A 17,988-nucleotide genomic window follows, 5' to 3' on the forward strand; every position below is an offset into this window, starting at 1 on the left:
GACCTACAGTTTAACGTGCCATCCGAAACACAGATATGATGAAAATCTCCTAAGAAAGTAGCGCTCCAAAATGCGGGTGTTCAGGGCACGAGGAACGTTACTGTCACCGCTCTTATACGCCTTTTTTGGACCGTACCGTGTAATAGCAAAAATTGTAGATCGACTGATTTTTTCAAAGAACCAGAACTCCTGCTTAATTCGCTCGTAATCGTTTTGGTCATGCCCATAATACGTTTTTGACCTAACTGCAGGCGCTTAGCCTACCAACATTATGGCATCTCCACTCATTTTTCCTTACTCTGTGGTTCACAAATATTGTACATCAATACAGGAACGACAATGTACGACAAACACAGCTTTTCATATTGAAAATAAACTGCGATGTTGGATTGACGAATGATTTGAGGGTTAGGGTATGTTTGAGTAGTGAATGAATGTTTGGATGAAGATTTTTTTGGGTATTGATAGGGTTTTCGAAATAATTTTACGAAGAATCAACACAGGTAAGATGTCTTATGGTGCTCTGTAACCCCAACCTTACTAGTACAATTTGTAATATGCTTCCGTAAAAGTTACATAAGTAACTTTTTTGAGCTACTTAAATGAGCTCAAAGTATAAGGCCGGCCTTAAAAAAGACGATCCAAAAACCTATCTTTGTCTTTTCTTATTCAAGTCTTTACACCTTAGGTTTCAACATGGTTTTCAATATAGCTTAATAATAATAGGGAACTATATTTTTTGTCACCAAAATTTATATTTGTCATCAAGTTGTATCACCTAATAAATAGATCTATCGCCACGAAATATTTTCGTCCTCAGATAAACAAAGAGTGTTCCCAGGTATGAATTACCAAATTATTGTTAATATAATGTGTAAAATATAAGATGGATTACCAATAAAATTGTAGTGCATTAAATGAATATAAATTTCGTTCTTATAATAATAGTTTTATTACTTAAATAATAGCTTGCTCAAAATGGTAGATCTGTCACCAAATAAATCGATTAATCGATCCCTGACTGCGACTCCTTTTTATTTGTTATTTTGTCACCAATACAGTAGTTACATTTTATTTCGTTCAGTTATTAAAATAATGTATTCGTTACCAATTTAATACATCAGTTTAATTTTAATTTACTTATCGGCCAGAAAAGAAAAAGGAGGCGCCCTTCAAAATCCAAACCAGCGCTGATTATTCAGTGATTGTTATTTTCACAATAAATATGGATTATTTTGACTTTAATTAAGTGTTTTCTTTACTATTCAGCTAGAAATTTAATTTAAATATATTTATACTACCTGTGGAAATTAAGACCCTTGGGAGAGGCACATGGCCAGTTAAGTAGTAGACTCTTTTGGTTGAAAGGATGATGACGACCACCCTACATTTTTAGACCTTCATGAAATTTTCTAGTGATTTAATATATGATTTATTGGTGATCTCTTAAAATTAGTTTGCTTAAATACTATTAGGACAAACCTATAATAAAACACACAAAACCATTTATTTGGTACCTGATCCCATATCTCTATGATATTTATGTATTGTAATATGTTTTTATTTATCTATTCATGACTTTCTCTTTTCTTTTTTTTTTTTTTTTTGTACTACCTATTTATTTTCTCCCTTTAACCCGATGGTTGACTGGTAGAGAATGCCTTGAGGCATTAAGTCCGCCAATGTACCTATTTTGTACATAAAGTATAAATAAATAAATAAATAAATAAATAAATTTTCGGTAATTTATTGTGGAATTGATTTTATATTGTTTGGTGATACATTTTGGTGAATAATCTACTATTAAATGAAATCTACTATTTTGAGCGCAAACCGTATTATTTAAGAAACACAAAATGAATTAAATTGGTGACAGCTTAAACCATACCCATAATAATATAGGTAATCTTCACCTACGAGAATTATCTACATGATACTTTGACGTTTTTATTATTAACTGAATTACGTTTATATTTGGATTTACTCTTCGGAATTATGAATTATCTGAATAGAAAGCCCGTGGGTGGTACTTGTTGGTACACAACACATCGGTGAATAGCAGCTATTCTTAGATATAGCCCACGCGGTTCATCCGTTATAAGTAAACCTTCGTTATTATTTTCATTAGATTCAGAAGTATGTTTAAAAAGATTTTCTCTTGAATTGTTAAAGAATCGAATGTTATTGTTAATGGATCATTCTTATCAGCATTCGTAGTGTCTCACAGGACGCTTGACAATAAAGAAGGAACGAGCAATTCAGAATTTTTAAGTCAAGTTTTCATCAAGATGTTTTCCTTCACAATTCAAGATCACTAGTTATTGGCGTGCAAGGAAGTTTAAATAGAACCTAGTTTTCTCGTAAGTACTTAACTTCTCAAGTACTAGTGGGTTTGTGTATTAAACTTGCCTTCGTAGAAAACACAACGTAGCAACTTACGCATCCATACTTTATATTTGTAAAATGTATAATGTGTTCTATAAGTATTTATTTTTCAGGTATTCCAAACTATAAACTAGCCAGACACCAGCAGTAGTACAATAATATCCGTTACATCACATCATGCCGACTTGAGACCTAAGTGTTCCTATTACACTTTCCATCAACTTTTCACGGAATGGAGCCGTCTGTGGCCGCCTTATTCCGTGGGCTCACAATTCAATGTTATACCGAGTAGTATGGAACTAAGTTTCTTAAAGCACGAGCATTTACATTGTAGTAGATTTGTCTTTATTTTCGAGGCTTCCGGTATCCGCATGCACTTTCTAAAGACTTTAGGCTAGGCTAGTTATGTACAAATCAGTATATTAGTTTGGTTATAAAAGCCGAACTAACGGACAAAAAACATACAGAGTAGGTAGTAAGTATTGTAATATGAAAGACTAGTGTAAGTAAGTTTTAATAACAGACAGTTCAAAAAATATGAATTCACCATAAAATAGGCTCCTTCGAGGCATAAATTAGGCACTTTAAAAATAAACACCATTTTATTTACACAACAGCCTCAAGAACATAGTTTACAAGGCAAAATAAATTACCTACTACCCGAGCATAATTCCCGTACATTCAGAATAAGGCTGTGAAGGAAACATTGCTAAAGTGCATCCTCATCGCTCCCATCTTTTGTGTTAAGCGGTAAGACTAACAACTGTTGGTTCGCGTATATACGCAGGCTTTTTACGTGGCTACAAGAAATAGGTACCTAGTTCAAAATAGACAAATTATATTGCAACAGTGAAAAAAAAACACATCTTTTTTGGCAATTTTCAATTGAATCGCGGGATCTTTCGGTCGATCTACTTGTAACATTTGATAAGTGTTCCAAATTATGCACACACATTATAAATTAATGGAAACGATTCAAAATTTTATTTTATTCAAACTAAATTGTCTTCGTCAAGATGCTTAGTTTTAAATAAATGTGTTTCATATCTTTTTTGCTAATATTTGATTTATAACTAAACAAACATCATCCTCCGAGCCTTTTCCCAATCATGTTGGGGTCGGCTTCCAGTCTAACCGGATTCAGCTGAGTACCAGTGCTTTACAAGAAGCGACTGCCTATCTGACCTCCTCAACCCAGTTACCCGGGCAACCCGATACCCCTTGGTTAGACTGGTGTCAGACTTACTGGCTTCTGACTACCCGTAACGACTGCCAAGGATGTTCAATGACAGCCGGGACCTACAGTTTAACGTGCCATCCGAAACACAGTCCATGGTGTCTAAGATATACTTAGAAAGTACATACAAACTTAGAAAAGTTGCATTATAACTAAACAAACAATATCAGCTCATAAATTCATACAATCGACAGCTTAGAAAAATATGTTCGCAAAAACTTATTTAAAGAAAAATAAACGAATAAAAAACAAAGTTAAATTAAATTTCGATTTACTTTAACATTCGTGCGAAAATAGTTTCAGGTTCTTTTGACATCGGTCGTGTCTTTCATGAAAAAGTTTTTTTACGCTCAACCCAACTATTCTGATGACTTTTCAGAGTACCTATAAATACAAAGTAAAGTTACTCAGATAATTTCCTATATTTTATGTACCTATGTATTTTAACTATTATTAGATTTACAAAAACAATACAGCAATTATTATGTCGATGATTAATTAAGTCATTCTTACCTTCACCGTACGCCGATGAATGTTTAGAAACAATAAATCGATCGATAAAATATATCCTTTGCAGTAACTGTAAAAGGATAACAATTTCCAAATACTCCATAAATCTGTAGTATTTACTTCGCCAAAATCTATCAAGGCACAGTCAGACTGCTAAAATTGCCTAGAACATAAATACACACTTTTCTGACCATATCCAAACAAAAACTTGAAAGAAGTCACGTCAGAATTTAGTGAGGTTCACTCAATTTCACGTGTCCGTCACGTCATGGCACGTCACGGCGCGTCAGGGTACGTCACGGCGTCGGGCGGCCTCTAAAAAATGTCACGTTGATGACCGTGACAGGGTGGCATGACAGGCTACTTTCTGGACGTTTATTCAGGAGCCTGTAGTTTTAAGCGTGAATAGTTTTGTGTATCCACACATACTCACACACAGTTTACTAGCAATTACACATTTATTGCAAAAAAAACCTAAACTAAGTGTGTTTGTAAGTTTTTTTTTTCTTTTACTAGGTACTAAAAAATTTATCATATTTTTAGACTACAACTTAAACACCAAATTATTTACAACCTAAAAGCGTAGCGTAGTAAGTTATTTTAGGTACCTAAATTATATCAATATATATAATATATCAATTTAATAACCTTACTTACCGTGCAATACCTTTAATTAGATTCTTACTATTGAGTCATAAATAAAAAATGAAAAAATACAGCTAATTTATAAATAAATAAAATAACTAATAACGATTAATACATAATATAGAATATTTATAATATAAATTAATAATATATAAATAAACGAATATAAATTTAATAAATAATATTAAGTAAAATGTAAATAAATCTACACAGAAATAATACCTACTCAAATATCTAAATATAATAAGATTTTCTACATTTAATTCAATATTAATATGTTTAAAAAGCGCTCTTCGTCCTCTCCTCTAAAAACTAACTTTGCTGTGCCCGACAGGGTCCATAATTGTTTCTTTTAATTTTACCCACCAGCCTGTACACATTATGGAATGCAATAAAGTTATTGAGTATTGAGTATTGAGTATATTTTCATGAGAAGCCATACTTATTTTGATACTATTAATACAAAAAATATTTCATTCAAAAACTTGTTTAAAAACAGCTCAGTAGCGCAATAAAAACAAACATTGACTCATGTTTCATGTGCCTATCTAAACGAAAACATAAAAATCTGCATCCATTACATTGCAAACATCAAAATAAACAAGTAGAGCTAACGAACTACTGTACAAAAGTATTCATGTTCACACAGATTGGATTTGAAAATTAATTGAGTTATTTTTGGATAAAAAATCTAAGTACCTAGAATTCGATTTTTTTTTTAACATACTGGCTCCTAAAAGCATTTTTAAAGTTAAACCAGTAGTTTCTGAATGCGTATTCTAGAAAACAAACAAACTCTTCAGCTTTAAATATGTAAGGCAGTGTAGATTTAATATCTCTTCAAAGGATTAAATCTTAAAAAAAAGAAAACCATGAAAGCCTAAAACAGTTATAGGTATATGGTTCAAAAACTTTTTCCCTTTTATGTGTCAGTGAATGGGGCATTTTCTCGATAAAGTATATGGTGATAGCAGTTACAGAAAAAAACTTAAGTAAAAACTATATAATACATTATATTTAGCTAGCGACCCGCCCCGGCTTCGCACGGGATAACAGTAATTCCCCACTATCTAACGCATGTTTTTATACATATAAACCTTCCTTTTTAATCACTCTATCTATTAAAAAAAACCGCATGAAAATCAGTTGCGTAGTTTTGAAGACTTAAGCGTACAAAGGGATATAGGGACAGAAAAAATTACTTTGTTTTATACTATGTAGTGATAACAACTCACAATAATCTACCTAATATTATATCAGCTAAAGCGAGCTAAACCCGCTCCCGTGACCGCAATTTCCATCAAATAACATAATAATATTCACTAAACAAAACTTATTTAATATACCAGCACGACCTGAAATAAACAAAGCATGGTATAGTAATAATTATTAACTAAAAGCTCCCGTATTTAGGGACAAAATATGTATTATGGCGACCACAATATCACGGCGGTTTGTGGTTTACTTAATGGGTATTGGTCATCTAAATATTCGGGATGAACGTATGAAAAAAAATGTAGGCAGATGGGGTGGTATCCATTTTGTGTTTCCTGTATGTTATATTGGAAATTTCATGGTGCACGGAGGTAAATAAAAAGCTGTAGTTTCGAATCCGTAATCCATAGTCAGTTGCAATAATTCTATTTCATATATTTGTATGTTTTAAAGCTCCATATGAAAGATTATTTTTTCAAAAAAGTAAATCTGACGTTCTGAAAATTCGTTTTAAACTATCAAACATTGCAAACTTCTAACGCAAGAATTTAATCCTGCAACCATAAACCAAGCTAGACGTTCCCACCGTCATTTACGCCGCAGCAACAGATATTGCGCGAACTTCCTCCAATCTCAGGCTATCAAAGAAAAATATGAGCCAGAAATATTCGATAAGCAGCGAACTAACATACCAATAAACGCTTGCAATGTATCACTAAAGCAATAAAGAGAAGAAAACCGTTAGTGTCTAAATAACGAAATAAAATATTCAATGGCTTGGAAACGGGCACACATTATTTGTGCCTAACGTTCCTTGTAACTTTAACTTTGGGCGGAATAATACATACGGCACGCTAGGTTAGATAGCAAAAGTATTTAATTATGATAAAAAAACTAACAAAACACTAACTAAAATAACGAAATTTTTTCTCAAGTTTTTGAATAAGCGCATCGTCGAGTCATATTTTTGAAAGCTAATCGCGTCATAAATTACGGTAAAGTCATATGGTTGAATTGCCTCTCGTATCCTTTTTATTTGGAGGTTACCTTTATGACAAAAATTGATTGCTTCCTAAATAAGAAAATCTCACCATTGTTACAAGTAATAGAAAAAAATAACCTCCCAAATTAATTACTTGATCAAAATTCTACAATATTCAGCTCAACAATCAGTTTAGCAGTGTGTATAATGAGCGAGCCAAGAGTTGTAGTGTGAAATAACAGCAGAATAGCCGCCACCCGCGCCCGCGCCGCGGTCCGACACGATACTACTTTTTTCATTACCTACACAACCTTACGTGGCTACGAAACACGATGTTTTAAAAGTTACTACAGTGTTAAAATGCTTGAATCTCGAAAATCAGAGATAAGCTTGTGTGATGATGTCAGAATGTTTCTGCCCTTCCTATTAATATTTTATGCTATACTTATATTAAATTAAACAATTTAGGTACGTAATTTATTAGTTGATTTTACCAGTGTTTCTTTAAGATAAAATTCCGGCAGCGGTTTTCTCTGTATCTCGTGAGAATTACTCTACTCCTAAATAAAAATTGAACTGTGGCTTTTCTCGATAAATGGCTATCTAATATAACCCTGAAAGAGTTTTTGAAATCGGTTTTCACTTCCTGACATTAGTACGTTCAAAGAAATACCATATTCGAAAACCCAAAAAAATACACTACAAGAAAAACAAAACACCTACAAAATCGCCTACTCCATAGCCCCACAGTAAGTGCTAAACTGTCGCAGCAATTTTATTGTCGTCGCGCACCAACTTAACACTCCTGTTCACAACTTAGTGAGCAGTTAGCCTTTTTTCTTACTGCTTACGATTTGTTGCTTCCCCCCGTAATTCGTAAAGCCGATATTGCTAAAGTTTTATGGAGAAACTTGCGGCCAATCATAGGTATCGAGTTGAATGGTTGAAGGTTTTCGGTTTTCCAGTTCGTGGCTTTTTTGTTTTGTTATTTATTTGAAACGTTACAATATACATAAGTATTCATTACCACTTCTTATTATGAAACAATGTCCTAAGGATATGTTTGCAAAAACCTCAGAAAATATGGTACGGGTTTTGATGCGGTTTTGCATAATAGACAGATTGATTCAATAAGAAAGTTGACTATTATATTATAATTTATTACTTTTATAATATTGCTAAATATAGGTCCATAAATTAAAAAAAAATAGGAATAAAATCTAACTTAGCAACATAAATAACTTTATTCACTTACCAAATAAGCAACAAAATTTCCCAAGTAAAATGAAATTTTCCGTTGACCTGAATAAATACCTATTTAATATAAACATGATACCAAGATTGATGGAAGTACCTAAATAAATAATTGTAGGTAGACATTATTCCTGTGTCAAAATTCTTATATCTAAAGCATTATATGCCTAAGTAGCCGACCATGTTAAAAAGCTGACACGTTAGAGCTGTTTTCTGAAAATGATTGATAGCAAAAGAAATATAATCTAGACGGAATATATGAAAACCTAACACGACGTGAAATTTTGCTTACATTATGAAAATCATTATGTTTAACTCGCAAAATATTATCGTGTAAAATGCTCACGTATTTTTTGTGTTCAATTTTTCAGAGGTGTATCATCTGCCTAGACTTTTCCAACTATGTATGTTGGGGTCAGCTGCAGCAGTATAACCAAATGCAGCTGAGTATCAGTGTTTTATATAGAGCGAATGCCTATTTACTTGGGTAACTCTATAATTCTAGCTAATACTATTTCATAGACTTTCTGGCTAGTGTGAAAGCTCTATAAAATTCTTATGGAAGACCTACATGCTTGTCGTTATATCCCACCACGGCACAAAACATCCGCCTACTTGTGGAAAATTTCAATTTTCTATAAGAAATTTATTTATATTCTAAGGAACTACATATCCTGCCTAGTGCCTTGCTACTCGAAGCAGGAGATGAAATCCACAGACATTTTTCTTATTGCCTACTTACATCATAAACTGTACTGGATGTTCTGAACAACATTCCGTTTTTTTTAGTTTAACTTAAAAAATATTTTACGTTAGGATACTTTTTAACAAGATCTTATAACCAAAAAGGTCTTTGTTTTTCGTTTAATTCGTATTCGACAGAAGTAAATGTCCATTTAAGAAATTATTTTGAAGCACATCTCTCTGACAAAAAAACTGACAGAAAAACATGCACAGCCAAGCGTAAACAGACATTGTTACCAACACAGGTACATCCAGAAATCAACTGCAAGTCCAATCTTGATCCACCATGTAACGGAACACTGGCCGAAGATAACAATGAATAATACCGACATGAATGGCCCGAACTAATTCATACACGAAGCCTAGGCATTTCATTGTGATGGCAGCGGAAACTTAATATCCAGTAGAGATCGAGGGTCCATTGTCTGGTCCTCATCATGACGATATTGCGGAACGTTGCGGATCTGGAGATTAAATGCATTCAGTTCGTGTCATTTCTGATGTGTTTGTATGTGTGATCGATGGCTTTGTGACAATGTGTGTGAGTGTGTGTGTGAGTGTTTGTAAAAAGAATGTGCTATTAGTTGCTTTATGGAATGTTGCACGTGAATGATAGAAAGTTTCTTTGTTGTTGGGATTACTGTGAGATGAGCGTTTGTATACTTTTTTCTACTATATCTTGAAATAAAAGTAAATTAGCATTGGCCGCTTTTGTTTATAAAGTATATAAAAAAATTAAAACGTACAGCAATTTTAATTAAAAAGTACCTATTCTATTAATTACGACTAATACAACAATTAAAAACAACAGTGATATTTTATGCATTTACCACATAGGAATACAATGCAATAGAAACATTTTTAAAACATCGGATACCAGGACCAAAAATGAATTGATATGCTAATGATATATAATTATATTTATACGGAATTCGAAAGGGACATGTGAAACCTACAATAGCATTTTAATTTCCAACATTATTAAATTCATGATTTCATATTTCAAATTCATAGAATCATTAATTGTTCAATCGTATAACGATATCATATCAAACACACATTTAAAAATAAATACGTTCCAACGTTCCAACAATCAACATGTATTTTTTGTTATAGTTTTTTTTTTAAATATACTTATACCATTCACAAATACCCCAAGATCTCATAATTGTTTGTTGGTATTTGTGTGTGTAGTCCACAAATAAAATAATTTTCATTTTGAAAAAATATTTCAAACATTTAAGTTCAATCACCGCTTAAGGCTGCCCACCCTTTTTTGCAATTTTTTTAGCAACATTTCCTAACTTTTGTGATCATTTAAGAAGTGTACGTTGCACTATTCATATCAGTGTGTAATACTTTTCTTCGACAAAAAATCGGTCACCGACTATCTAACATGGACAAAAATACCTTAGGTGCCGTGTACACAAACAGCTGAGCTCAATAATTAGGCGGCATACACAATGCCGTATCAGATTAGGCTTAGCTTACATGGCGCGGATTGTGCGCGCTCATGCGACAATCGTAATGCCGACTGTTATTACTTAATCTCCTTTGGACACGTGTCATTTTCCGGTTATTATTATATCGGCCTTTATTGTGGAATGAGGTTTATTTTTGTGTATGGTAAAACGAATAATAATATTATCATCATCTGCCTACCCTTTTGCATTTTTGTGTTGGGGTCCACTTCTAGTCACCAGTGTTCTATATGGAGGGACAGCCTATCTGACCTCCTCAACCCTGTTACCTGAGTTCCCTTAAGATTTTTTAAATAAAAAATTTGTGTCTCACACTTTCATATATTGTTGTTAATATCAAATAGTTATATGATATCAACCTGGTTGTGTGTTGCATATAAATACAACAATTAAAAAGAAAATCATCATTATTTTTTCTCGCTACAAGATTAACTTCGGATGAAAGGACCAAAAATACTCGTTATTCCTGTCTTCTGATAAAACCTGTGGTTATCTGTAAATACGTCAGAAAAAATCAGATCACATTTACATAGAACAAACATAAACCTTTCGATTCAACAAAAATACAGGTTCACGTTAAAATGTAAATGTTCTGCAAACATTCAGACAGATCTTTACTTTATTTATGGAGAAAATAAGTAAAATTCAATTTGGCTTGTGATCAGGACGTTCGTTTTGTGGGTATGTGTATTAATTTTACTTGTTTTGCTTCTTAAACGTATGATTAAAAAATAAATTTTCAATCCAATAAGAATACATGGCAAAATCCTACTTACTAATGTTAAAGAAAATGTAACATAAGCTCTGTTTATCAATATCCGTGAGCCGATTTAAATGAATTTCGGTACTCGAATAATCTAGAGCCCAAGAAAGTGCATAGGCTCCTTTTTTCTTTGGATCCAGGAAGTTTCCGAAGTACACGGATGGAACAGCAGGTAACAACTGGTTGTAAATAAGCCAAGATCAATTATTACTTTTTATCAGAACTTGTTGCAACTCAGAATGCGATAACGAGAAAGCTTGTCAGATCTCAAAACTGTACATTTTCCTTGAAGCAGTAAAGCATTGAAAAAAGGACCACCACTAATTCCCCGAAATACCACGATATGATTCGTTTAATCATCGAAATGTAATTAATTTTTCGGCCAAAAATGCAATCTTTTGCGATGCGAAATAAAAATTGGGTTCAAAAATATCAATATGCTGGGAGATCTTCAATTTATGGCTGGTTGAGAATAATTGAAACTGAATTTCATTTGGCACAAAATATGTTCGCAAGAACTGCAAACGTCAGTGGGATGGAATTTTTTGAATGCAGTTTTTTTTGCATGCATATTTTATTAATACGATATTTTTTATGAAAGTAGAATCGTTAAGTCGCAATTAAAAGAAAATTACCTACTTAAGCATGGTTTAATTAATAAGAAATATGTTTAAAACATCTCATTCATCATTTTTTATTAAATTCTGGTTAAGTGACGACAATAGTTAGGTACGTAAATTTTTATCCATAACAATTTTACAAAACTATACTAAGCGAACAAACCTTCAAATCAAAAGGACCAGAAAACATAAATATCTTACAGAGACTCCATCAAAGTATACTCACACTAGGACCAAAAGCAAAAGGTGTCACCTTTGACCAGGACGTGGTCACACCGTGAGCGGCTATTGTCCGCTGCGGTGAGTGCTTTGTGCTCTCCACCTATGCTGTGCTTATGAATTCAATACGAATCGGGCGTGGTCTAAGTGTGAGTGACAGCGGGTGCATTTAACTTTATTGGAGATTTTAGGAGTGTTGTTTTATAAGAGGTTTGTGCAAAAGGACGTCACAGAATGTTAAATGAAAATTGTCTTTGGTTTCCTAATATTCATTGGATCCAAAACTGGGTGGTTTTACTTATCCATTTTTTTTAAATTCTGAGTGTATGTTGATTACCTGCGATAGCAAGTCACCGCTTATCTATAAACCGGGCTCGTTATTGCTTTAAGTTTCAATATAATGTATCCCTTTATTATTTACTGAATAACTCTTCTACGCAGTTGGGTAAGAAAAGAAAGTGAACTTTGTAAAGAGTACTCATAATAACACATATGTACAAATAAAAAAATAGATTGCAATCACATCTAAACAGCATAAAAAAACATCAACTCAAAAGTTCTAACCTAACATCCTTTATAAACAACTCCGTGACTGGCTAATGTTATTTTATCTCCGAAACAAAGCCGCCAAAGATACGTAACACAAAGGTTCTGTTGCCGTCATAAACGCACGTCTGTCCGGTCTACTAGCAGATATTCTGACAGACAGGCGAAATACGGACTGCAAACATTGTCTCTGAAAATTCTGTATTCAGGTTGTCTGAGGAGAAGGATTTTCCAAAAAAATTCTTTAGTATGCAATTTTTTAGATTTATTATCGGTAAAGAATATACTACTGTCTTACTAATATTATATTATAAATGCGACTGTTTGTACGTTTGTGTATGTGGTTGTTCCTCTTTCACGAAAAACTACTTGATGAATTTGGAAGAAACTTTGCAGTAATATAGCTTATATTTTTATCAGAATAACACTTAATTACTTTTTATCTGGGAGTGGGAAGTAATCGAGAAGCGGTGAAAGCGCTGGCAGAAGCTGGTTACGTATATTTATTACTTGTAATGTGTAGTAGCAAATTTTTAATATTAGTCGTTTGAAACGCCTAATTCTTAGTATTGAAATTCTCATTTTAAATCTTGCAATATTAAATTAAAGTAAGTTTCCCACACAAAAGAAGCCACAGGACCGATCTATATTAAATTGACTGAGATGAAATTGAATATTAAAAATGTAACTAAGCTGGGCTCGGTAACTTTCTCGTTCATCTAGTGATTGTATGCGTTGTCACTGAATATTAAGCCTTAGGGTCAACTCTATCAAACAAACTGCTACCGAGGTTTTCTATGAAGAATTTATATCAGCACGATGAGGAAATAAGTTCCGATTTAAATAACAAATAATAACTTAAACTCAAAATATTTATTTGCAATATAGTCTTGTTTTTCCTTGTTTCATGTTTTTTTTTTATTATGTTGCGTCAATTAAATAGGTCTTCATTAATTCTAGCAGAACTGGTCAAGCGTCCTACAAACACACACGTATGTACACACAGACCAAAGATAGAGAAAAACGTGATGGAAGTGACAAAACTGAACGTTTTTCACTAATCAACTTACCTACATCATTCCCAAAAATTGCCAAAAAAACAAAAAATAGTTCTCCCACTTACATACGCTATAAATTCGACTGACGAATATCGCAAAGCTGGGTCCACACGAGCTTAAATTACAGCGGCTTGCACGTCGGCTCTTATCGAGCCGTTCCCTGTTCACAGTGCATAAATCACTTGCACGCTCCTGATACAGTTGGCTCGTGTGAGCGCAGCCTAACATCTTCGGTGTGACGTTAATCTTGGACTATCTGCTAGTGTTGAACGTAGGTAATTAGATGGTTCCAGACGGTTTATGAGGTATTTTGGGTCTTAGGTATACAATTATTATGTAACTATCCTTAAATGCAAAAAATATGTCATTAATATTATAAACTAGCTTTTGCCCGCGGCTTCGCTCCCGTCAACTGACTTCTCTACTTTACCCTATTTTTTTTCATAAGAACCTTCTCCTGACAATAACAAACACAACAAAGAATTAGCCAAATTGGTCCAGGCGTTGTTGAGTTATGCGCTTACCAACACATTTTGCGATTCATTTTTATATTATAGATATAAAATAAATCAGAGCCGATTTCGTTTCGAACTTTCGGTTGAGCTTTAAAAATAACATTCAAGGATAGGCGTTTTTACCTCCGAAACAGAAGTCGTAATTTCGCTTTCAAATTGAACTTGATTGGACGGACGGACGAACAACTAATATTTTTACTGAATTCTCCGTTTTTGTTTGCTCCGCAGTATCTACGTAGATACGAGATTCAAAAAAAAAATGGAGTGAAACTAAATTGGGAATCAAAATTTGATATCTGGACTTTTTTTCTGACTAGCGTACAGCGAAGCGCTGCGAAGAACGAATGACGAAAAAATATTAAATTTACCATATACCATTTTTATTTCAATTCAGAACGTAACATGTACACATACAAGTTTGGCTCTCGAGAGATGAAACAACGGTCATAGCTTGTGTCCTAGATAATTTCAAACCGCTGAAATGCCAATAATGAGTTAATCAAGTAGATAATTCCTATTCGGAAATGTTCTGTAGTTAAACTTCAATTTACCAATTTGAATAGAGCCGAGTGAATCCAGGAAGTATTAGATTTCTCTCTGTTACCAATTGTTTCTACGGAATATTCACTATTTGGTTTTAGTAGCCTGTACTATATCATTGTTTGTATCCTATACTATCCTACTAATATTAAAAACTATGAAAGTTTGTATGGGTGGATGTTTGTATGTTACATTGGACTGGTTTTGCATAATGGACAGACATGTGTTGCTGGGTAATTTGTTGTGCCACTTATTTTTCTCAGCAAAACGCAGAGGAAGTGGTGAAGGGCGAACGTTGGGGCTTGTCTTTTGTTCTTGACGTTCAAAAAGTGTTGATTTATTAGCCTACTTTCAATAAAAGTTTCGTCAAAAACTACTAAAAAGTTTTTGACGAAACTTGACAGCAATGTAGCTTATGTATTATGTAGGGAGAGACATAAGAAGCTTATAGGCCACTTTTTATCCGTTTGCGGGAAAAGTTCTCTCGGAAAACGGGTGAAACTGCTGTGAAAGCTAGTATGCTCTATGTTTATGCAGTTAATTCACTCAACTACGTTTATGTAGCTAATTTACTTTGGTAAACCAAATACTGCACGTTTGCTCTGAGTGGTAAGCTTATGTGTATTTGGGAATTATACGTTAATTCTTGTTTTCTAATTATGAATACCCTGAACTTGTGAATGTAATTTTGAACTACAGCGTAATAATTAGTCTGTACTGATGGTTTAATTTCGTAAGTTGCATGGAATTTTATACCTAATGTACCTTCTCAAATACGTCAATGAAAATATGGGTTGGTACCTCTGGTCTTTTAGTAAGCATTATTTTTAATTAATTTTATCTAGCTACCTAACTTTTCATTGGTTTCATAGTAAGTGCATTTAGGCTATTAAGAATTTAGACTTTACTCCTTGATGTTTTTCGATCTCGTTTAAAACACCTGTAATCGAAAGATTTACGCACGAAAAATCTTTGAGAGTGGCTGTGATATATAATTATGTGTAGACTCATGTAAGCAAGATGATATTATCCCGCACGTCATACTCGACATTAAGCCAGTGACATGATTAATAACACGAACCTGCAGCGAGTTGGAATTCAAATGATTTATCGGTATTAAATGTTCTAAGAGCATATTTTGCTAAAATGCATTTTTTATGTCATTTAAGAGTACCTTTGTCATGTCAAGATAAAGTTTATTTTTAAATGTACTTAGATATTGTATATTTATATATTTTCAGCCTAGCCATTCACCCGATCATTCGAGAGCTAAATTCCAAATTCAACGTTTGGTATCTAGATGATGGGACCCTGGGAGGCGATGTAGAGACCGTATTTCAGGATTTCATTCATTTAAAACATAAATTTTCATTCCATTGGTTTAGAACTAAATTGTACAAAATGCGAATTATTTATTACTGACACGACTGACAGACAAATGACAATATCCAAATTTCAATCATTAGCACCACAGATTAAAATTATAGATAAACAGTCTCTCCGCCTCCTTGGGGCTTCCATCCTAGACCAATCTTTTTCTACATTTATTTCGGAAAAAAATGATAATTTCAACGATATTTCGGAACGCCTACAGAAAGTTACAATGCATTCGGCCATCACAATTATTCGACACTGCTGTTTTGGTCCTAAATTTACATATTACCTCCGTTCTTCTCATCTCTTTAAACATAGCCACCTTTTAGACCCAATTGATAAAATTATCCGCCATACCCTCAGCTCCATTCTCAATGTGGCCCTGGACGACCGAGCCTGGCAACAAGCCACATTGCCCATCCGGATGGGAGGTCTCGGCGTCCGCAAAATTACCAGTATTAGTTTACCGGCATTCATATCCGTTCACGGCACTGAGAAATTAGCCAGGAATATTATTACGCCAACACTGGCTGATTTCTAGGTGCCGTATTTAGCTGAGGCTATGGATGCATGGAAAATTACTTGCCCGAACGAAAATTTACCCAGCAATCCGTCTTCCCAAAGACAGTGGGATGAGCCGCTCTGCAGAGTAACCCGGAATAGTTTAATAGAAACGGCAATTACTCCTGCTGAGCGAGCACGCCTACTGGCTGTGGGTAGATGGGAGTCGGGGCTTTGGCTTCAGGCACTACCGTCGTCAAACATTGGCACCATGTTTGACGATACAACTTTCCGCCTCGCTACCTGTTTACGTATAGGAGCACCGTGCTGCTCCCCTCATCGCTGCCACTGTGGTGAAGCTGTCACCAGCCTCGGACACCACGGCCTGTCGTGCAGCCGTAGTGCGGGCCGTATTGCGCGGCATGCAAACATCAATGACATTATACGTCGGGCTCTTGTTGCCGTCGGGGTACCAGCTGTATTAGAACCAAACGGCTTGGCACGCGACGACGGTAAGAGACCAGACGGCATGTCGTTATTCCCTTGGAAGATGGGTAGGCCTTTAGTATGGGACGCAACCTGTGTCGATACTCTTACGCCATCACACCTTCCAAGTTCTGCGTGCTGTGCTGCTGCTGCCGCTGCGGCTGCGGAGAACCTCAAGCGGCAGAAATATAGTGGCCTTGTCGGAAACTATATTTTCGAACCGTTTGGGGTTGAAACCCTCGGGTCGTGGGGTCCGAATGCCCACATTCTATTTAAAGATCTCTCTACGCGGCTGGTTGACGCTTCGCGTGACCAGAAGGCTGGCTATTACCTCGGACAAAGAATCAGAATGGCGATCCAACGAGGTAATGCTGCCAGCCTCTTGGGCACGCTCCCAGTTGACAGCGATGGGGACGAATTTTTAGTTGTTTGTTTTACTAGGATAGTTTTTGATATTTATTGTAAATATGTATTGTAAATATCTATGTAAATAAAAACTTAGATATTTCATAATCTGATGTAAACATTTTTCCACAGGGTGCGATAATTTTTAGGGTTCCTTTCCCAAAGGATAAAACGGGACCCTATTGTTTTCGCTCCACTGTCTGTCCGTCCATCTGTCACCAGGCTGTATCTCATGAACCGTGATAGTAAGAGGACTGAAACTTTCACAGATGATCTATTTTTGTTGCCGCTATAACAATAAATACTGAAAACTAGAATTAAATAAATATTTTGGGGGGCTCCCATACAACAAACGTGATTTTTTTTGTCCGTTTTATAAACAATGGTACGGAACCCTTCGTGGAGTTCGCACCTAGCCGGTTTTTTGATATAAAAAAATTAATAACGTAAGTTCATCTTTTCCATATTTAATCGGGTATTTGCTTACATGAGTTTGTTAGGACCTGAT

This window comes from Helicoverpa zea, chromosome 8, assembly GCF_022581195.2.
Source record: "Helicoverpa zea isolate HzStark_Cry1AcR chromosome 8, ilHelZeax1.1, whole genome shotgun sequence".
Taxonomy (NCBI): Eukaryota; Metazoa; Arthropoda; class Insecta; order Lepidoptera; family Noctuidae; genus Helicoverpa; species Helicoverpa zea.